The 24,354-nt window shown below is 34.7% G+C and overlaps 1 protein-coding gene across 3 annotated transcripts in view; it reads right to left on the reverse strand.

The window, feature by feature from the left end:
* Positions 1-24,354, reverse strand: part of GALNTL6 (polypeptide N-acetylgalactosaminyltransferase like 6) — a 1,200,276-nt gene that overhangs the window by 1,173,964 nt on the left and 1,958 nt on the right. The window lies entirely within an intron of this gene.

Genomic DNA, 24,354 nt, shown 5'->3' on the forward strand with positions numbered 1-24,354 from the left:
CTTAAAATTAAATGAGAATGCAAATGGTGAGAAAAGTCAGTCAATGATAAAGAACAATAATGAAAGACACATACAAATATCAAAACTCATTTACTGGTCCTGCAATTAAAAGTGTGACACTGCACCAGGAATTAAAGACAGACCATTGAAGTAAAAATAGATCCATATATATTTACTTATCTGATTTATTATTAAGATGCCATTCAATCCATAGGAGGAAATATTTTTCTTTTCAATATAATGGTCTGGATCATTTGCATATATATATTTATACATGTAATAAAAAAGAATCTGGTTCCTGTCTCATATCACACACAAAGATAAGTATGAGGCTTCTCAAATTGATTTAAGTGTAAATATTAAAACAATACAACTTACAAAGATAATATAGGACATTTTTAAAATGACTTAGGCAAAGATTTCTTCTAACACAAAAAATACTAACCATAAAAATTTTTTTTTTAACATTTATTTATTTTTGAGACAGAGAGAGAGCATGAACAGGGGAGGGTCAGAGAAAGAGGGAGACACAGAATCTGAAACAGGCTCCAGGCTCTGAGCTGTCAGCACAGAGCCCGATGCGGGGCTTGAACCCACGGACCGCGAGATCATGACCTGAGCCGAAGTCGGATGCTTAACCAACTGAGCCACCCAGGCGCCCCAAAAAATACTAGCCATAAATAAGATGACTGCTAACTTGAACTTCATTAATGATATCATTTAATTTTATAAGATGACATTTATAGTGATGACAAAAATAAACTAAAAAGGACAAATTTAGCTTAGTTAAATTAACGTGTAGAATCTGTAAGGTAAATATTATACATCTTTTCAAAATATTATACATCTTTTCAAAGAAACAAGTGAATGAATAAAATAATTAAATTAATGAATAAAATGTAACTAAAAAGATTTAATACTGCAAACACATATTACTAAATAAAAAATAAAGAGAAAGGACATGAAATAGACAGTATTACCTACTTATACACTTAGGCTAGCAAATATGTAAAGTAAATGTATAAATATCTCTATAGGAATGTTGGGTACAAATTTAGGATAATAGTTACAGATCTAGAAAAGAGAGAGGCATTTACAAAAGGAGTGCTTTGTGGCAGAGGCTGGGTTTCTTCAATTGTATTTGTTCTGTATTATCTCCAAAGATGACAATATTTGTCATGTATATTGTATTTTCCCTATATTTTTAATGTCTGAAATATTTCTTAATAAATAATCATTTATAAAAACAAAAGGATTTTGATTGGCTCTTGAGCAATTGTTAAACTGTCATTGTTACCCCCAATGTTCTTAAGCTCACCTCTATGTTAGTGAGGACCAGACATGACTGACAGTGCAAAATCAGAACAGTGAGTAGTTTCCAAAATATGGGATGTTAAAACCATATGTAAACACAATCAGTAATATTTCCAAATGTATATACATATATATAAATATAAATAAATATATATATGCATTATATATTCGTACAAATATATACACATATATGAAAAACGCTCAATGGAATATATTTCCATATATTTATATATATTTTTATATTGTATATTATACATTTATATATTATATCCATATATTCCATATATTTCCATATATTTAATTATACATATATTTCCATCAAGCATTTTTAATCAAGCATTTGTCTCAAGTGAGGGCAAAACTTCAGCTTCTTATGGATATAATACCAAGTTGAGTGTCTCAGGGCCCACATCACTGAGGCATACTAGAAGAGAAACAGTGTCAAAGAAGGAAATTCGATTACTCTTAGTGGTAGTAATATTCTGTGATACTACATGGGGCTAAATAATAACACCACCTTACCATTACCTTCAACTCTAAGTATTACATAGAATCTAATGAGTACATAGATATTGCAATCAATGTTCCTTCTTCCCCTCCTCTTATTGGCTGAACACAAGTTACAAGAACTTTCCAGAAATTCTTTTGGTCAGTATAGTCACTATTATTATTTTAAAATGTGAGGACTAATGATAAAAGAAATCTGACAGGTTGTCTTTAACATGACAAAATATATCACAAAATTTACTTCACCATTACTAAGTAATTAAAATTTAGGCACTTGCAGACATATAATAGTAACAATATAAAACTAAATTATTATTTATTAATAAAATGGACATTTATTTTGTGCTCTCAAGATGTCACCGTGAATAGAGACTCCAAATTGCTTTAAAATATAATGCTGAATCCATAAACAATAAAAATACAACATAATAATCTATGCCACCATAGATAGTGAATATTATATATATAGTCTTTCTGCCTAATTAATATATCTGCCACTTAGTAACCTCTAATTCACATTATTAAACTATAAACTATTGTTAAGCTACAAAGCCTAAGTAAAAATTAAAATAATCTAGCCTCCAACACATGTTAAATAATAAACAGTAAAACAGAACCACCGCATGTACATGTGCAGAAACAGACACATACACACCCACACGCACAACCAGACCAAACAACCTAGATAAAGTAAAGAAGACATTTTCTATTTTTCTATAGTACTCTGTATATTTTTTAAAGTAGAGTAGTGTATTCTACTCTTGCAGTGTCATAAATAGAAAACCAGGGAAAATTAAATAGAAAATGAGCTCGTGACCTCATAAATCCTTTCAAATTTTCTCCTAATCTCTAAGTAATGTATTTGTCAATCTTTTTTTTTCCAAAATGTAAACAGAGTGAAGATGCTGAGAGGAACATGCAGAATGTTCTTTAAATGATAAAACTACACATGTGCTGCCTTTAGTTCTGATAATTCCCACCTTTTGCTAACTGTGACACAAATATTGCCGCTTGTGACTAAATATCCTTTCTACAAGATTCTTCAATTGAAATAACATTCCTTCACACTGTGGGAAAAACAAAACAAACAACAACAACAAGGCATTCCCTATAGACTCTATAGGTACCAGTCCTGAATCTTTATCTATACATGTCATACCTCCTGCATGAACCAATAATACAGGAGACCGCTTTTCATAATTTTCTAGAGACACATCTTTAAAGGGTGCATCTATACTTTCCAGGCACTAGTATTTCCTCTCTCCTCCTAATATTTATGAACCATCACATATTGTAAATGTGTGTAAAATTTAAAATCCATTAACTAGTTCTTATTGTGTGCTCTGAATGAGGGCAATGTAAGAGAAATTCCTGCAGAGGAAGGATCTGGAAGAGTTTATGAGGGTGGTTACTCTAAATTTACCAAGCCAATCAACCCATCAATCTCAAGTTCCAGTGTGACATTTCCGACGGACAGATATACTGGTGACACCTTGGCAAAGCAGGCTGTTATATATATACACACATATACGTACATATACATACACGCACACATACATACTTCATTAGCCTCAGGAAGATAAATAGGTGAATTAGGTCCAGGCTTGAATGTTAACTCAATTTGTGTGGTTTTGGCAAACCACATCTTTGCTTAGCTTCCTCATCTGACTTATAAGAAAGTTAGACAAGATTATTTTATTCATCTTGAAATGGCAATCAACCACATTTGGTAGGTGGAAAAACAATACTTGGCTTAAAATATTTATATTCAGAATCACAGAATTCCATGAAATATCAGGTGGGGTTCTGTTGTTTCTTTTATTGTTCTTGTTTCTTTTTTCTTTCTTTTTTTCCTACAGGATCTGCTTACAGACTAGTTTCCAAGTGTAGCCAGGAAATATGAAGACTTGGCTGAAAGAAAAGTTTATTTAGTAACTGAAAGGAATCTTTTTTTTAATTTTATTTTTCAAATAAAAATTCATGACAAGAGAATGAAAAGCATCATGCAATGAGATAACATTGCATATTTTGCTTACAATTTTCAAATAATTGAAATAGTTTTGCTAACACAGCGTGTTTCCAGAAGACAATATCAGCATGGGTTAAAGTAACAGCTATTTGATGCAAAAAATGAAAAAGTGTATATGCATGTTCTAAAATAATTCATACAATTCAAAATTTTTCTTTTAATAAGCTAGACCAAATGTTTAATCAGTGGATCAAAGTCTGCCCTAATATAAATTCATATGCTGACCCTACTTTAACAACATGAAATCTGATGTTATAACTTGGAAAATTCTATTCACAAATAGCAGAATAAAGACCAGGATGACCACACTCATCACTTCCATTCAACATAATACTGAAAGTCCTGGCCACACCATCAGACAACAAAAAGAAATAAAATGTATCAAAACTGGTAAAGAAGTAGTAAAGCTTTCACTATTTGCAGATGACAAAATATATATAGATATATAGGAAACCCTAAAAACTCCACAAAAAATTACTAGAACTGATAAATGAATTCAGTAAGAACACAGCATACAAAATGAATACATAGACACCTGTTGCATTTCTATACATTAATGGTGAAGCAGCAGAAAGAGAAATTAAGAAAACAACTGCATTTACAATTGCACCACAGTAATAAAGTACCTTGGAATAAACTTTACCAAGGTAAAAGATCTGTACTCCGAAAGCTATAAAACATTGATGAAAAAAAAAAAAATGAAGATGACACAAAGAACTGGAAAGACATTTCATGCTTATGGAGTGGAAGAATATTGTTAAAATGTCCATACTCCCCAAAGCAAGCTTCAGATTTAATGTAATTCCTATCAACATACCAAAAGCATTTTTTCACAGAGCAAGAACAATCTTACAATTTGTATGAAACCACAAAGACCCCAAATAGACAAAGCAATCTTGAAAAAAAAAGAAGCAAACCTGGAGGCGTCGCAACCCCAGACTTCAAGTTATATTATGAAGCTATACTGATCAAGTCGTTACACAAAAACACAAAACAAACATACAGATCAACTGAAAAGAAGTGAAATCCCAGAAATGAACCCACGACTATGTGAGCAATTAATCTTTGACAAAGCAGGAAAGAATACCCAATGGAAAACAGTCTCTTCAACAGATGGTGTTGCGAAAAGTGGACAGCAACATGCAAGAAAATGAAACTGAAACTCTTTTTTACACCACACACAAAAATAAACTCAAAATGGATTAAGGACCTACATGTGAGACCCGAAACCATAAAAATTTTAGGAGAGAGCACAGGCAGTAATTTTTCTGACATTGACCATAGCAACATTTTTCCAGATAGGTCTCCTGAGACAAGGGAAACAAAAGCAAAAACAAACTAATGAGACTCCATCAAAATAAAAAGCTTCTGTACAGCAAAGACAACAATCACAAAACTAAAAGATAACCTATTGAATCAGAGAACATATTTGCAAATGACAATAATGATAAACAGTATCCAAAATATAAAAAGAACTTGTACAACTCAACACACACACACACACACACACACACACACACACACACCCCAAATAATCCAATTAAAAATGGGCAGAAGACATGAACATTTTTCCAAGAAGACATACAGATGGCCAACAGACACATGAAAAGATGCTCAACATCACTCATCATCAGGGAAATGCAAATCAAAACTACAAGGAGATATCACCTCACACCTGTCAGAATAGCTAAAATCAAAAACAAGAAACAGCAAGTGTTGGCAAGAATGTGAAGAAAACAGAAACTTTGTGCACCATTGGTGGGAGTGCAAACTGGTGCAACCACTGTGTGAAACAGTATGGGGGTTCTTAAAAAATTAAAAACAGAAATACTATATGATCCAGTAAATTTACTACTGGGTAATTTGCCCAAAGACAACAAAAACACTAATTCAAAAGGATAGATGAACCCTATGTTTATTGCAGCATTATTTACATTAGTCAAACTATGGAAGAAGCCCAAGAATACACTGATACATTAATAGATAAAGAAGATATGGTGTGTGTGTGTGTGTGTGTGTGTGTGTATGTACATGTACGAATATATATATACATACACACACTACAATATTACTCAGCCATCAAAAAATGAAATCTTTCCATTTGCAGCAACATGGATGGATCTAAAGATATAATGCTAAGCAAAATAAGCCAATCAGAGAAAGACAAATACCATATGATTTCACTCATATGTGGAATTTAAGAAACAAATGAACAAAGGAGGAAAATATGAGATAAATCAAAAAACACTTTTCATATAAACAACAAAGAGATGGTTAGCATAGGGGAGGCGGGTGGGGGGATGGGTGAAATAGGTGATAGGGATTAAGAGTACACTTATCTTGATGAGCTCTGAGTGATGTACAGAATTGTGGTATCATGATATTGTATATTTGGAACCAATATAACACTGTATGTTAGCTACACTGGATTTAAAACAAAATAGAATAATAATTCTTATTGTAAAATATAAAAACCTAATATTTTTTTAAACAGTAGTCGATGAGTGGAAAATAAAATTCCTCCTTACCATTGTATATACACAAATTTTATGTAACATTTAAAATATGACAATGTGCTTAAAGCAAAAAAAAAAAAAGAAACAACAAAACACCGCAAGTGAAAATATGCAGAAACCACTATAAAAAAAAGAAAGTGATAAGGGCACCTGGGTGGCTCAGTCTGTTAAGCATCCGGCTTAAGCTCAGGTCATGATCTCACAGTTTGTGAGTTCCAGCCCCAGGTCGCTTTCTGTGCTGACAGCTCGGAGCCTGGAGCCTGTTTTGGATTCTGTGGTCTCCCTCTCTCTCTGACCCTCCCCCGTTCATGCTCTGTCTCTGTCTCAAAAATAAAAAGTTAAAAAAAAAAAAGAAAAGAAAGTGATAAAGTTTCAAAATAGTTAAGATTTTAGCCTGGTATTGAAGTAGTTTATGGCAGAATAGAACTATTTTTCTTCTAAGTCTATTGTGTGCTTAACATTAGGCAGCTCATCAAATTCTAACTAAATGCAATATATATTTAACAAATTAATTAAAATTGGAATAAGATATTTGAAAGCTCCAAGAATTCATTCATGTATAACATTTATTATTAGCAATAAGTACTTTTAATATTTTTTAATAAATGGAACATAAATTCATAAAAAATATCAGTCACCCCTCCATACCAATTCATCATGGATCCGTTGCACCCTGTGATAAATAATTTACGCTCTACTTCACAACCATACAAAAAGGAAAATTGTCTTTCATATCACACCCCAGATTTCACATACTGTTTCTGTGCACTCAACTACTCTTAATACTGCTCAACACACTACTCATCAGGCTTTATAGAAAAGGCTTTAGGAGAGAATCATCTAAATCAGATATGAACCGCCCCATAGCATTCCATAGTGATTAAAGTGAAAGTTTAGGGCAACCTTAAAAACTGAAAAGTAAACCCCAAGTCTGTAACTTTGAGGATGTGTATTGTCATGAGGATAAAGTGTTCTTAAACATTTTGTTTTGATGGTGGTAGAACTCAGAAATCTTGCCTCATGTTTATGTTTGCCTAGAAGTACTCATAAGTCAGCCTCAAATATTCACCACCAGGTAGGGCAAAGACCTACTTAACTTTCATGCTTTAACTTTATGACACTTTCTCCTGGGCCCATGGTAAAAAAGAAAAAAAAATCATTCTTTTTTTTTATTTATTTATTTATAATTTTTTTTAATGTTTATTTATTTTTGAGACAGAGAGAGACAGAGCATGAACGGGGGAGGGCCAGAGAGAGAGGGAGACACAGAATCTGAAGCAGACTCCAGGCTCTGAGCTGCCAGCACAGAGCCTGATGCGGGGCTCAAACTCACAGACCATGAGATCATGACCTGAGCTGAAGTCGGACGCTTAACCGTCTGAGCCACCCAGGTGCCCCATAAAAAATCATTCTTATTCACTATTCTCAAGTGATGTTTTTGAGAGTCATGGCTCAAATTTTTATATTTAATCAAACCTAATAAACCAGGCAACAAAATGACACATGCTAAAATGAGAAATGAAAATATTCAAAACTTTCTCACAAAGTACACAAATGTCCATCAATCCTGACAACGGCAAAAGTCACATACATATAATATATATGTGAAAGTACGTATCATGCACTTGTCCATATAATCACAATATCACACAGGAAAGAAGGGAAAACACTATTAAATATCAGTCATAGGTAAGTAAATGAAAATCAGCAAAGAAAAAGATAAGAAACTAAATAAATTGATTCATAAGATAAGCATAAATTAAAAGGAATAACCTACCCAACTTAAAGACGGGGTTGCAAAACATAATAAAGAGGAAGAGAAGACTCTGGTAAACAAACACAAACTACTATCTTACATTTAAAAAGGCCAGGTATCTATGGCAAATATTTGATTGCCATACTTGGATTAAAATGTTTTTTAAAATTTATTACTTAAGAAAATTTTCACCAGAATCTACACATTGCATCAGTAAAATGAAAATGAAACTTTTCCCATCTAAAAATACCACAAAAAAATATTTGTATATATCTACATGAAAGATACTGATGAATCATTTAGAGTAAATACATCACTACAAGATCTCTGACAACGACAGAATGTGTCTCAAATAAGTAGAAATATGTAATTGCAGATACTAACAGAAACAATGTAAAATCATATAAAGTGTTGCAAACAGGAAAAGTACTTCTTTAGTGTTCAAGTCAAAGAAGTTGCTTAAAATTGTATGCACATTATTTTCTCATAATGATCAACACAGCATCCATGGACATACTTTTGTTAGGTGACAGAGCCTAAAAATTTGTTTTATGAGACTAAAAATTGTTTAAATATTATGAGAGAAGTCAATGTGTAATATCGTGTGTTATCTTTGTCCAACTATACAACATTTTAAATGGCATTTTGAGTAACAGATGCCACTGAACTGATGATATTAAGGGAGAAGACCTGATTTAAACAACTCCCTCTGATATTTCTGCATATATTTTTAAAGCTGAATACAGTTGATAAACCTTCTTATATTGAAAATCACTTTAATACACTATTAAGACAAACACAAAAGCATCTGAAATGAAAGAAGGTCAAAGTTAGGTGACTAGTAGATAGAAATGTCAGAATGAAAAGTTCAAAATCCAAAGCTGACCATAATACTAGTGCAAACAAGAGGAAATATAATTAATGTGCTTGAAGCAATTTAGCATCATGAAGAGCTTTTTGGAACCATCTCATCAAACACAATGCTATTTAATTATCAGAACAGTAAGAGATTTCCCCCAAGACACTGCATTAAATATTTCTCTACCAAATAAACCCTGTCATATCTTTTCTAGCTCTTAGATTTTTCCCTAATCTCTTTCATAAGTTTACCCTTGAATTTCCTCCCTCCCTCTCCCTGCTTCCCCACCCCTGCTAGACAACTGCTAATTAAAATGAACACAGGTAAATCAAGGTAGACATTTTCAAAAGAGGGGGGCTGTAATAATGAGGACCTGTGTTACACAACCAAACTAACAGAAGTCTTAAGATCTGAAGCATTCAAATTAAAATAAACTCCTTGAAATATATCAATCTACATTTCCAAAATGACTTTTAAAATGAAGTATGCTGCTTAGTGCTCCCTTGTAGGTTGTATTAACTACAAGCTTTTGTACAAATTAGTAAAATTTTCTTAAAAAGTCTTTCCTAAATTGTCACAGTAGTTATTTTAATGTAGACATACCTTGTGCTCAAACATTTTATAAGTGTAAGTTATACTATAGGTGTTACCATAATTGGAGAAAGAGCATACTCAATTATTATATTTTGTTGTTTATCTTACCAGCTCACTCAAAGGTGACCATTCTTTTCATTAAAGTTACTGAAACTATACATGGCTTCTACAGTGTCTCAGATATCTACATGTTTGATGAAATCTAATTGTGATTTTCAGTCTCAGGATCAGTCAAGTCTTGACAAAACAGCATAATTATAGCCAGAAAAAGGCTGACAGAACAAACACATGCACATAGAACCTTAATTCATGATAATGACAACAGTTTACCTTTTTATATTCACAGTTGTTTGATAATACATATGTGATATTTAAGCATACACAATGGGTTGTGCATATTCTAATATGTATTAATATACTTCAGCTCGGGGTGACTTTGTATTAATATACTTCAGCTCGAGGTGACTGGGTGGCTCAGTTAAGCATCTGACTTCGGCTCAAGTCATGATCTCGCAGGTTGTGAGTTTGAGCCCCATGTCGGGCTTTGTGCTTAGAGCTCAGAGCCTGGAGCCTGCGTGGGATTCTGTGTCTCCCCCTCTCTCTGCCTCTCCCCCACTCACACTGTCTCTCTCTCTCTCTCTCTCTCTCTCTCTCTCTCTCTCTCTCTCTCAAAAATAAACATTAAGAAATGTAAAGAAAATAATATTTCAGCTCATGTTAAGTTTAATATGTAGAAAACAACTTGTATCTATCACTCCTAATTCTTTCAAGAAATATTTATTGAATGTCTAATATGTGGGCAGGTAATGCTAGGCACTGGAATTAAAATGTAGAGAAAGACAATTTTTTTTATTTTTTTAAATTTACATTTATTTATTTTTTGAGAGACAGCGCACAAGTTGGGGAGGGGCAGACAGAGAAGGAGACACAGAATCCGAAGCAGGTTCCAGGCTCCGAGCTGTCAGCAGAGCCCAATGCAGGGCTCGAACTCACAAACCGTGAGATCATGACCTGAGCTGAAGTAAGACGCTTAACCAACTGAGCCACCCAGGCACCCTCAGACAATTTCTAATTATATTAGCTTTCTGGCTGCCGTAACAAATCACCAAAAATGAGGTGACTTACAACAACAGGAATTTATTCTCTCACAGATCTGGAGGCCAGAAATCCCAAATCAAGGTGTTGGCAGGGCCACGTGATCTCTGGAGGCTCATTACTGCTTTGCCTCTTCAAACTGCTTGGCTTACCATTCATCATTCCAATCTCCACCTCCATCTTCACATTGCACCTCCTTCTTCTGTCTATATCTTCTCTTCTGTTCATCAAATCCCTCTCCCCCTCCCCCGCCACCACCATCATGTTGTGTGTCTTTTATAAGGATGCTTGTCACTGGATTTAGGGCCTAAAAGGAAAATCCAAAATGTAGCTCAAGATCCTTCAATTAATTACATCTACAAGATTCTTCCTCCAAATAAGGTAACATTCACAAGTTCAAGGAATCAGTGCATGAACAAACTTTTTGTGGGGAGGAGGGCACCAGATGACCTATTACTAAGCTCAGAAAACTTAATGATTAATGGTGAATAAACGACTTAACCAGGTAGTTAACATACAGACTGATAAGTTTCATTATAAGGGCAGAAAAGAAAAGTTTTTCTTAGGAAACACTCAGGTAAGGTACCCAACTCAAGCTTGAGCGATCAGGGGAAGTTTCCCAGAAAGAATCTGAAGAAAAGTAGAAATTACCCAGGTAAGACTGAAGATAAACTACATGCAAATTCCCACGGGGAGAGAACATGATATTCTAAGGAATGAGAGAGAAATTCAGAGTGTCTGGAGCACAGGGAATCTTGGCAGTAAAGTAGTGAGCAGTTGGGTTCATCAAGGAGAGTTTAACACAGTAAAGCCATATTAAAGAATTTCAACTTTAAGCCAAAGAAATGGGAAACCAATGAATAGACTGACAACTGGCCATGGTCTGTCCAGTTAGGCACTGGGATAAAAAATCTGGCTGCTCTGAGTGTGGACTGGAGGACACACTGGAGGCAGGAGTATCAGGTTGGGGGTCTTTTCCAGAAATCCAGTGAAGTGTTCATGCTGGTCCCAACCAGTGCGGTGGCAATGGGCATCAAGAGGTGTGGATGAGTTCAAGAGAGATGTTTTAGGAAGAACTGCTAATGCTTAGATCAACTGAATTTGAGAGGAAACATAATGAAGGTACCAACTGTACTAAAAACCCGAATAGATGATGGTGTACTTCATTTAGATAAGAGACACACAGGGAGAGCCAATTCAGGGAGTGGAAGAGAAAAGATGGATTTCATTGCAGACATTTAAGGTTTAAAACATGTTTCTAGATTTCAGATTGGTGTGTGGAGTGTGGATCATGTGCATAGAGGGAAAGGCAAATTAGACATAGTAATGTGGGAGCCATCCATTTAAATTCAATAGGTGCAATTACGAGGGGCTGGGTGAATTGTCCCTTCCCCCACACCCTTGTGCCGAGAATGCAGACAAGATGTAACTGCAGAGAACCCCAAGAAAATAGCATTTTAAGGAAAAGAAGTAGGAGTCTATAAAGACACTGGTCAATGTGACTGTGCACGGGTGATGGCTGGGAGGGACCATGGGGATAGAAGAATTAAAAGGGGAGTTTGCACGGTGAAGACTAAAGTACCAGTAAAGAATCAGTGTACGTGTTCCTATTCAGCCTTCTTGCTTGTTTCCCAAAGCTGCTTTTTCCAACCTCTTCTCTCTTTTAAGTCTCCTTACTCTGATTGTATCAGGTAAGAGAGTTTAGTTAAACTCTAGCAAGTAGTATGACTAATGAGAAGTGTTTCTGGAATTAACTACCAGTGACAAGGCCGGATAGGAGCTACTGCAGATTAGAGGAGTTGGAATCAGCCCAAGGAACACAGAAGCAGAAAGTCAGGAAGGAGACGCATCAAGTTTTGTGGTTAAGAGGAGAGACACAAGGCAGTAGTTAAAGGGGTGTGTGGCAGGGGGGGTGATGTCTATGCTTTTCTCTTGCTCCCTGCACTCCTCCAATAGTGAGAGAAATCTGAGAAAGTTTAAATATTGATGTGAAGGATGGATCAGAAAGGAAAAGACTAAAAATCAGTGAATGAGAAAAAAAGAACAAAACAAAAACACAACAAGTCAATGTGAAATTCCTAACAAAATGTTGTGGTCTACAGTCTGGGTAAACAGTCCTTATGTATCCTAAAACAAGGGGCATTTTTCCACAGTAACAGGAGGCAAGTAGAGACCTGGGAAATAACTGCAAGTAATTTTCCTGATTTTATGGCATGAAGTCTTGGTTTTCCTAGTATGAAAATACTATGCTGTCAGTGAAGAATGAGGCCAGGCTATCTACGGAGCATGATAACAGAGGTGGTGGCAAGGGAGATTTGACAACAGACGAGAAGGTTGGGAAAAGCAGCTTTAGAAAATGGGAAAAAGTGCTGAGTGGGAAAGCATAGAGAGGTAGTTTTGGCTTCATTGTGCAAGTTTTTATTTTTAACTTACGCAAGATCGTCTCCCTTGAGGTGACACAACTAAGCAATGTTTACCTTCTGATGGCACAGTATGAAATAAGGTGTCAGCTCCCAGGATTACAAACAAAACGACAGCAACACAGATCAACAGCAGAAGCCTTGAGTTAAAAACTATTTCTCACATCATACACATTTCAATAATTGAAAATGCAGTTAGGTTCAATAGAACCTTTTTTTTTTTAATATACTGCAAAAGACTCAAGCTTTTTGAGTTTGAAGTCTTTCGTCTATTCATAGGGCCAATAATTGATCAAATCGATTTCCACTTGAAATTTTTCTTTAAGGAAAATGTTAAAGGAAAAAGGGAGGACAATGGGCTCTGAGCCGGAAAAAAGGAGGGAAGACGGGGGCAACATGATAAAGTAGTTTGTATTTCTACCCGTCCTTGAATAGTATCCCTTTGGCCTCTCTGATGCTTATCTTTCCCTCCATATTTCATATATTAGGACTCAAGATCTCTGCCTAAAAATGCTAAGGATCATGCAGAAAATGTAATTTCCTTTAGTTGGTGAAAGAAAAATTGGAAGTTTCTGTAGAAGTCAAGAGGGGGAAACAATCTCATTACATAGTTGTTAATCTGACACCCTTCTGTTAGGCTACCTAAATAAATGATAAAGTTCACTCAGCTAGGGAATGAGACCATTTTCACCTCCCCTCACCACGGAGTTTTCTACAGCTTTCTATTCCTCTGTCTTTTCAACCAGTTCTTTTCTCTGATGCACTAGGAGTGAGATAGCATTTCCTTTGTCAAGTTCTCTACTCTGGGCTCAAACAGCATCATTCAGAAGCAGCCAGAACAATAATGTTAAAATTCAAGTTATATAAAATAATAAAATAAACTATTCAGCCCTGAAGACATTTTTAGATAATCTTTTATGGAAGTTCAGACTTAATGACATAATTTATAAGATAGTTTTTATTCCTTGAGGGCAAAATACACATTGAGAAATCAACACCATGTGAAGAAAACAGCACACACACACAAAAAAAAAAAAATATGAGGGGAAAGGTCACCATAACAGCATTTGTGCTGATTGCATATGCGGGAAAGAACTAAATTCTCTGTTGAAATTTAGTTTGCTTCTGACATGTATGACTATGTGAGCCCTTGCTTCAAGTTAGAAAAACTTTTAAACTAAATGCTATATTATTTCCATATGGGCTACTATAAGTAAAACAAACAAACAACACACACACACACACACACACACACACACACACACACAAGAAAAGAAGTTAAAGAAGTTAAAGGTACTCTGAACATTTTTTAATGCAGATTTTTATATACCCTCATGATGGGTCTATGAAAGAAATGGTGTAAGAACATACTTTTCCTTCTTTTTTATCTCATCTCAATTCCCTAGAATTCTAAAAGATAATAGCTAATACTAAAATGGCTTGCTATGTGCAATCCAGTTTCCCAAACATTTTGAGCACATTACCTATTTAACCCATATATCGATTCAATCAAATAGGCACTACTTTTTATACCCATCTTAGAAATGGCAAATCTAAGATCCAGAAAAGATAAGCAACTTGTCCCAGGTAGCAAATAACAGAGTTGGAATTGAAACCAGGCAGCCTGGCTCTCATATCCAAGCCCTTAGCCGCTGTGTATATTTCCTTCCATTGCTGAGTTAATATATACTTTCTTGTGTTGCTATGGTCCAGGATATGTCCAATGTAGTTACGTTACATGGTAAATCCTAGACAGTACAACACTTCAATATTAATAGAATAATCACTGTAAGATCTTCACAAATTTTGAAAAATCTCTTCACTTTTGCCTATAGGATAGTAATATTCCATGTATCATGAATTTGCTGTGACTATTTAAGAACAGCTTAACATGGTGTCTGGCACATGGTAAGAAATTATAAATAAATGTTGCTTTAACTTTCATTATTAATATGTTGTCCTTTATTCTTGCTTGTACTCTAATGTTTGGATCATAATGATTTCATTACTTTTATTATTCATCTACTATCTTGAAATTCTTGGCAATTGAATACCACTATCTCCTTATCCTTGTTATAAATATTCCTCCACTGCCCCATCCCACTATGTATTCTTAACCAATTGCTTTTTTTTTTATTTTGCTTTGCACATCTGTTCATTGCCTGCATTTATTTTGACAGGTGCACTGCTGCCTTATTGACCAGGCAGCTACGCGGTTTCTTGACATTCCCATTCAGTATTACAGTCTTCGATCTTTATTATAGGATTACATATACTATGATAAACATCTAATTAACTATCATCTATCTAGATATTATAGATATGTATTTATATTATACCCTTTCTCACTTTGCAGAACATTTCACAAATGTTCAATTACTTTTCCAAATTAGCAGGAAACTTGTAATAGGAAAAATCTCAGACTTCTCTGCCAAACTATAACAAGCACAGGTTCTATATTTACCTTTCAGATCCTAACAACCTTTTCAGCTTCTCTCCTTCTGCTCTGTTTTCATCTATCTTCATTGTCCTTGGGGACTGGCCCCTCACCCTCCCACGGCATCAGCCTTCTTCTGGCTTCTCTTGTTTCCTGTCAACCAGGACCCTACATTCAGCTGTTTGTATCAATGCTAGCCCCAACGATACTTATTCTCTGTCCTATAAAATATTTTAGTTGTAGGCTTAGTGTTATCATTTAACCGTTTACAATTTTGTTCCTACCTCTATCATTGTGTGTAACTACAATGAAGACAGTATCAGGGACTATCAATCCCAGTCACTTCTTCAAAGTCCTCACTTGCCTTAAATTATGTGACTGTTAACACTGTTCATCATTTTTCTTTTTATGAATCCAGAGTGCATAGACTCAAATTCTGTCTTTGCGCCTTATGTAACTGTGTATTGAGCCATTCAGAAGAACCTATCTCAATGAATTGTTGAAAGATTAAATCAGTAAATGTGCAGGAAACAATCAGGACCACATATCACACAATAACTGACATTTCTCTATGTCTTCTAAACTATATATAACTGAAACATGTACTTCTTATAAAACAATTTAATCCATCCCTAAATTATGGGTGTGTGCATGCCTTTTCTTTCAACATTTTTTTTTTTTTAATTTATTTTTGGGACAGAGAGAGACAGAGCATGAACGGGGGAGGGGCAGAGAGAGAGGGAGACACAGAATCGGAAACAGGCTCCAGGCTCCGAGCCATCAGCCCAGAGCCTGACGCGGGGCTCGAACTCACAGACCGCGAGATCGTGACCTGGCTGAAGTCGGACGCTTAACCGACTGCGCCACCCAGGCGCCCCTGCATGCCTTTTCTTAATAGCAGATTGTGAGCTAATTGAAAACAGATTTATCTCTTAATCACTTACTTGCCACAGGGAGTAGCACAGTATCATGCACATAGCCAATAAACATCTATTTTATCAATGATAAATTAACAGGGATATGTTTTTATATTTTATTATATTTTTACTGGGTGTGCCCAATATTAAGCTTACTCACTACTTTCCATGAATATTCTAAAAACTGAGAAAAAGGTAGCAATGCTGTTTGTTTAGCTTCCCTTGAGTATTTACTATGCATCAGGCAATTTACATATATTAATCCAATTGGTTTTCTCTGCCATGTTTTTATGAGATAATATCTGTGTTAACATATGAAGTCCTGAGGTTCAACAATGTTAAGTGACTTGCCCAAGATGATATACTTTGGTAAGTGGTGAGCCCAACATTAGAAACTGAAGTATCTGCCCTTCCCTCAGCCTCATCCCAACCCTGTCTAATTTTGGTAAAAAGATGCAGGTCTGTATTCTCCTCCTAGAGGAATGAAGCCCTGTCTAGCGGGTTCAGAGACCAACCTATCATTCTCTCCCTTCTCTACATGCCCGTGAAACATACAGAAAATTCTACCATTTGGTGCTCGTTTCTTTGTTTCATGATTATAAATTTTACCTCACCAATTTTCTATTTAGAAAATTAAAAACAGGCACATACAATATGCTTTCTCTGTGTCTCCTAATTCCATGGAAGGAAATAATAAATTCTGTACAGTGGCTTCATGATTTTGATAGCTTCTATTCTCCTTTTAATTTTTTTTTTCTTCAGAATAATTCAATCTCTCTCATGACCAAGATTTAAACAACAAAAGTAGTTCTCTGATTCTTGTTTGTAATTAATGTAGAGAAAACAAAATGCCTCGATGTGAGGCATGGGCTTTATCTGTTATGGGAAATGAAAGGGGTCACTACAAAGAATTATTACTTACAAAAATCTCTTCTATTAAATGCTTCAATTTTTTAGTAACTTTGAATGCAATATACCAAAAAATCTAGTCATTTTTTTCAATAAATGATTATATGAAAAATAAAATTAACAACCTGTCCTTAAGCATTGGAACAAAAAAATTACAAAGAAAAAGCCCTTTTATTTTCTAGACCTTATTCATGTGAACAGTCCCTCCTTTCCAGATTTAACACATCAATGACAGTCCTGTATCATATCCATTGTGCTGCTGTGCTCTCTTAACATCACCTTGAGAAGAAAAACCATCTGTAAATATTTGTTGAACAAACACTAATTTCCTTGCTAAAGGCAATGATTGCTTATAAATGATCACACTATGTGTAACAATAATCTATATTCATTAACCCTTATTGCCTACTGTTCCAGATACCAAGCATTGGTCCTCACTGGAACACTGCAAGAAAAGTACTGTCATTCCCAGTTGACTTCAGAGAAAACTGATTTGGAGAAGATCAGTGACGCTGAACCCCACCGAGGGCGAAGTGCTGGAACCAGAATCTGAACCCTGACAACTCGGTGCCAGAGCCACCGTCCTTACTCATTGAAGGAGAACAAGCCAGTATGGAAATTCTGATATTTCTCCTAAAATTAAGTTCAGTTGGATTCTTTTGCTGAGGAGATATGCCAAAAATATGGGAAAAGAAAGCCCAACTTACTCAAACTTGGGTGGCGGCCCTGACGATGCGTTCATTTTTATTATGATAAAACAGTTCAAAATGATTTGTAATAAAATATCCTGTTTCTGGCTTTCTAGACTTCGAGTACTGAAAATAACATTCCATGAGTAATTGGCAATAAATTTAAGATTAGCCTTCTCAGCCCTCATTGAGACACCAGCACTCCTTGCACCAGACAGCTGAGAGCCACCGCCAGCCTCTATGGCACCCATGACAGGGTTGATTCTATTACCAGATACCCAACAGATCACCCTGTTCATAATCCATGCAACTCTAACAAGGCTAAATCCTTGCTATGAGTGTCACACTTGCAAAACGAATGTAAGTACTTCTAGACACAGAGGCATTTTCTTTATTTCTCTCCATGCCTTCCTAGCATTATACTGATAATGATTTAAATGATGCTTCCAACTCGGTTGACTAACAGCTTTCTCATGGATTCAAAGCAATGGAAAAAGCATAAAGTTACAAAAGTAAGTGAAAAAAACTGCAGACAATGAAACAATTGGGGGATTTTTTTTCCTTATAAGTGAGGCGATGTATGTGGATATGTGTTGCTAAATGAATAAGTGAAATGAATACTTTGAAAGTACGGCTACTCCAGCCCACATTTTCCCCCATCACACTAGAAGTAGAAGAGTTGGAGAAAACATTCATGTGATTTGCCTTTAGCCCTAAATACACCTTTTTTTTTTTCACCCTCCTTCTGGCCACCCAAGCTGGAGTTTGATAGTAACAGACATCAGCATATTAGTGAGAAATAGTGGTGGTAAGCATGTTCTTGAACATTCGTGGATGCCCTGTGTCTTCTTTACAACCCTTAAATTAACCCAGTATACATATAAGTATGTGTGTGTCTATATATCCTCAGTGGAACAATAGTTTTTATTTTGTTGTTGTTGTTGTTGTTGTCATCGTCCCTTCAAGAATTACAACTACATTGAGATAATTTAGGAATTGTTAGCTTCATATGGAGAACAAGTATCCAGTTTATGAGTATGTCTTTACCTTTACTATCATCCTGAGCGCCTCCTATTTCGTGGCACATTTGCACCTTTGATTCTGTAAAGGTACTTGTGTAAATACATGTGAACATGAAGTAAAGAGAAGAACAACATGGTCCTGTCAGACAGTTTTAAGAACTGAAAGTACCCAGGGGCGCCTGTATGGCTCAGTCGGTTAAGCGTCCAACTTTGGCTCAGGTCATGATCTCACGGTTTGTGAGTTCCAGCTCCGAGTGAGACTCTGTGCTGTCAGCCTCAGCGCCTGAAGCCTGCTTCAGATTCTGTCTCCCTCTTTCTGTTCCTCCCCCCCGCTCGCTCGCTCTCTCTCTCTCTCTCTCTCTCTCTCTCAAAAATAAATAAAGATTAAAAAAAAAATTAAAGAAAAAAAAGAATCGAAAGTATCCAGTGCTCACCTCTCCATCATCAGTAAGCCAAGCAAATGAGAAATGAGTGACTGCTGAGACAAAGCACAACCTTGTGGGCTTCCAGACCCTACTTACACCTGCCTGAGGTCTTTTCTGAATTTAATCTGTATCCGCTCCTTTAGGTTATTCTTGATGTACCTTAGCTGACTTTGATCTGTATAAAAATGTTACAAGCAGAGACACAGTTGCAAATTTCCCTAAAGGTGGTAGCCACTCCTGACAAAACTTTAAAAAAAAAAAAAAACCTCAATTCTCTTCTATATGCTACTTAAGCACCCAAACTTCCTTACCCTTTTCCCTACATTCCACTCTTGACTTGGTTTCTTTTATAGAATTAAAAAAAAATTAAAAAAAAAAAAGAAATTTACAAGAGGCTAATTGATTCAGCACAACTTATCCAACACAGCAATGAACAGGAGAAAAACCTATCTAATTTTTTACCAGATTGTGAACAGAAGACTGTGTTTCACACAGTCTCCCAGGAGGCAAGGTGATGAACTAATCATGTTGCGATCTACGAGGTCACAGCAAATAATTAAGACACTTGTTACAGTGGTCTGTGTGGTGCGATCCTGTAGCGAGTCAGAATGGATTTTCCATAAATTCAAGAAAAGGTCCTTTAAAATCCTAATTTAAAACACTACATTTTCGCTAATTAAGAGCAGTGTGGCTCAAACTAATGCATCATTTTATATCTAGTGTATTGATAATCCTGACTGCAGGAAGATGGAAAACCTTAAATTTTCTCGCCTGTCCTTAGTTAGCTCTTCCAATATCTGAGGTGTTTGCTGGAAAAGAAACACAGACATACTCTACAGCTTTAGTGATCAGCATGACAAAGGAAAGCAAGGCAGCCTGCATACACTATCAATTATCTGACATCTTCACATCATACAACAGGTTTAAAATGCCACAGGAAAAAAGGATGTTCTTAGCCAAAAGAAAGAATCCCCTCGAAGTGTGGTGCAAATTAACATTAGAAGAGTTGGTCAAAGATGCTGAGCAATCTTTCAGGAAAGGTTTTGTTTTGTCATTTGTTTTTTAATGAAGGTGAAGTCCCACATCTGTCATGGACAACTTACATGTGGCTCTGACTGCAAACAAAATATTACCACACAGTACTTTCCATGCCCAGGATGTGAGCTCAGGACTTCACATACCTGAAGTGGCAAGCATGATTAGCCCTATTTCACCACCTGGGATTCTGAAGTACAAGAAATGAGAAGGTTCCATAGTTTAAAAGTGACTTGCACATCTAGTTTTTGGTTTTGGTTTTATTTTTCAATGTGGTAAAAAAAATCTAGGGCAAACATAAGTTTCTAAAATCATTCTGAATAATTCTGAAAAAATGTCTGCTTTAAAATTCAGGAATTCTGACTCTAGTTGTTTAATTTCAAAAATAATTTACAAAAATATTGCAAAATCTTTTTCATATTCTGAACATTCTTGTATTATTTCTGCAAGTCATATCATCTGTAACTTTGTTGCTAAATTACAGCTACTTTTTTTAATTAAACTTTTTAATGTATTTGGGAAAAAAGTGTTTGGGGGGTAATTTTTTTTTTTTTACTTATTTTGTATAAGCAATTAGGAAGAAAGGCACAATGCTGGATGAAGTAGTTTTGCTCTAAAACATTGTTTTGTTCTATGTATCACCCTAATGCACAGCTTAATTATGATCTAAATATATAACTTTAATTTAAATGCAGCTGAAACCAGAGGAGTCGCAATTCAAATTTTAAGGAAAAGTGAAATGAAGAATTACTACACATTAATCATATGACAATCATCCTCAACTAAATATCATATGCATTATCAATAGATTATTTTTAATAAATGTATGTATTTCTAAAGAAAATAAAGGAAATAATTCTATCATCCCAACAGCAAAAAAGTGACAAATTCAACTGAAAATAACATGACAATCATTATTGATAAATATAAACCAAAACCACAATATATTTTTAAATTTTTCTAAAACCTTAAAAAAGTCAAAAGCATAAAAATTAATTTCAGTAACTTGATTCCAACTTTGCAGAGCCCAAACAATAAAATCTGCATTTTAATTATTGCCTTATTAACATTATTTTTTCAATCCCCTTTGGTCATGTGAGAGAAAAGAGAAAAAAAAAACTTTTAGAGGAATAATCTGGGAATTTTTATTTCGTATTTTTTCTCTTTTCCACACCATAGATGGAGCCAATGTTCAAATATTATGGGAATTATCCTAAATATTATTCTAAACATGAAATGACAATAAATACAATTAACTTGTAATAGTATAAAACTGAGAAAAAAATGTGGAAAGTACTAAACTTTAGTTTAGCATGAAAATTAATATATAGTTTCCATCAGCATTTTCTGTTTACCCTCACTTTGTCTCAGTTTATCTTATAAATACATTTCATACTGCATAGACAGACAAACCGTTAGTGATGTGCTCTGATAAAATACAAATTAGAAGAATTTAAAAAGTATTAGCCATCCTATGATTTTCAATTCCCATAAATTATTTCCCTGCAGGTCACTGTAATAATTAAACTATTTAAAACAGTAAAGGTTTTCAGTTCTCGTGACCAGCACATCACACTTAGAACCAGAACTGCTGTTTTACACATAAGTGCTTTAAAAATAGACCGCTCACGTGGGCACGTGACTTGTTTTGAATAGCTTCAGTACTTACTGCTGTCAATGCCTCAATCAGCACATTATCCCTACCCTCATGATTTTACAACTTAGTGATAAATATAGTAAAAGATGGCTTTTGAAGAACATTTTAGCAATTAACCATGAAATAGTCTTTTTAGAACAAATTGCTAAATTTAAATAACACATTACCCAATAGTCAAATTACATGCTTCAGTTGGAAACCTGGGTGTTTGGCGGACTTAGTAATATTGATTTATAGATACATTAGCAAAATATTATTTCACAATATTAGCCATGTTAATTCATCACTGCAAGTCACTTTTTATTTGGTCGAGTGTGTATATATACGTATCACATATACATACATATGACTTAACTCTTACTTATCCAATACTTGTATAATGATGTCAACTATCCTAATTTTCTTTCCAATTATATTTAATAATGGAATAAAACCAAGAAAAGCCTATCTTTTTCTGTTTTACGATGATTTCTTTCAGTAAGTGATAATTTCTACCTTTTAAATTTTGTTTCTATAAGGAAATATTACTTTTTAAAACTCTCAGGTTAAAAACTACTAAAGTATGTGACTGACATTCATTTTATGGCATATTACTGTCTATCTTTATTCTCGGTTTCAAAACTTTCACATGGGATGGTTAAACTGGAATGTCACCAGATACGCATCAGTTATTTAACCACGCAGTATAGGAAACTTTGAGAAACAGCCCCTTCTCTTGCCACCCTATGCCTTTCACACTCATTAATTTATTACCTAATATTAAGTATCATTACCTAATATTAAGTATTACCTAATATCATTAAGTATCACAGAAGAACCAGAAACAAGGAAACCCCTTTGGAAATTATAAGTCAGAGAGTTGATTTGGCATATTTCATTTTTTAATGCCATTGGACACATTTCTCATTAAGAGTCAAAATCAGTAAGAGCCAGTGTGAAAGTTGTAAAGATCTCATTAATAAGATTAATTAGTGTTTTATGTTAGCTATACAGCAAATATTTCAGCTGGTTATTGTTAATTGAGTTAGCAAAATTCAGGGAAAAATCATTTTGCTTTCGTTAGTTTAACTATTTTGAAATAGAAATTTCACATAATAGGTATTAATTACTAACATTAATAGAATCTTGTTTCATATCAAGGATTGGAGAAAAAAGTGATCTAAATAGAAAAAAAAAGTTTCACATTCAAAGTGCCCATCTTCTTTTTTTTTCACTGCAATAACAAAACAATATACTTCAAATCAAAGTTATATCCGTATAGAAGGGATGATACAGATCGACCACTAAATGAAAACATGTCAACATTTTTCCTCAAAATTCCAATCCACCAAAAGTCCACAGACAACTAGTTACCTTTAAAGTTTAAAGACTGGTAATGAGTACGTGTCAAAATGAAAAATCAGATTACTTCCACGTATTTCACAACTAACCACTCACTGTGCAAAAGATTAAACTTTGTTAAGTATAAGAACCAATATTTAATTACCATTTATATATTGCTATTGCCCACAAATGTACTTTCATTTAAACACACTGTATATGTGGAAGGTACATAATGTACATGGGTGATGACCCTTGAAATTAAGAATATTAATATTCTGAGGTGATCCATTAAGACTTCTTTAAAAAGTGTTGCATCAAAACCACAAAGAAGGCTGCATTCTATTGTTAAAAGTTTAATTACAGAAGCTGTTATATTTGATAAACAAGAGATTCAACAATATTACTTATCAACATTTTGTAAAGGTTATTTTGCATTATTACTCACTGAAAAAGATAGTTATTTTGATCACTGTTAAGTCATGAGTGATGCACATACTAACAGACTGCATTCTGTGTAAAAACAAAGCATACCACCGCGGTGTTTCAGATATGAAGGAAAGCTTTTAGCAACAAAGTGTTATCACCAGGTTGTAAAACTGAACGGACACTTAATAACTCTGCCTGTATACCCAAACCCACCACCTTAGCAACAGAGGAGAAAAAACAGAGACTTTAAGTTTCCACAGAGTAAAAAGCTGTTGCTAAGCAAAAACTATAACCAAAAATACAGAAAATTGTAGCTTGTTTTTTGAGACCTACTTCACAAGTTTAATGATTTACTTAGCCCGGTTCACTTTAATATAGATACCCAAACCAGATGAAAAGCAGCAACAAACCCCTGTGACTGAAC

Source organism: Neofelis nebulosa, chromosome 3, assembly GCF_028018385.1.
Source record: "Neofelis nebulosa isolate mNeoNeb1 chromosome 3, mNeoNeb1.pri, whole genome shotgun sequence".
NCBI lineage: Eukaryota > Metazoa > Chordata > Mammalia > Carnivora > Felidae > Neofelis > Neofelis nebulosa.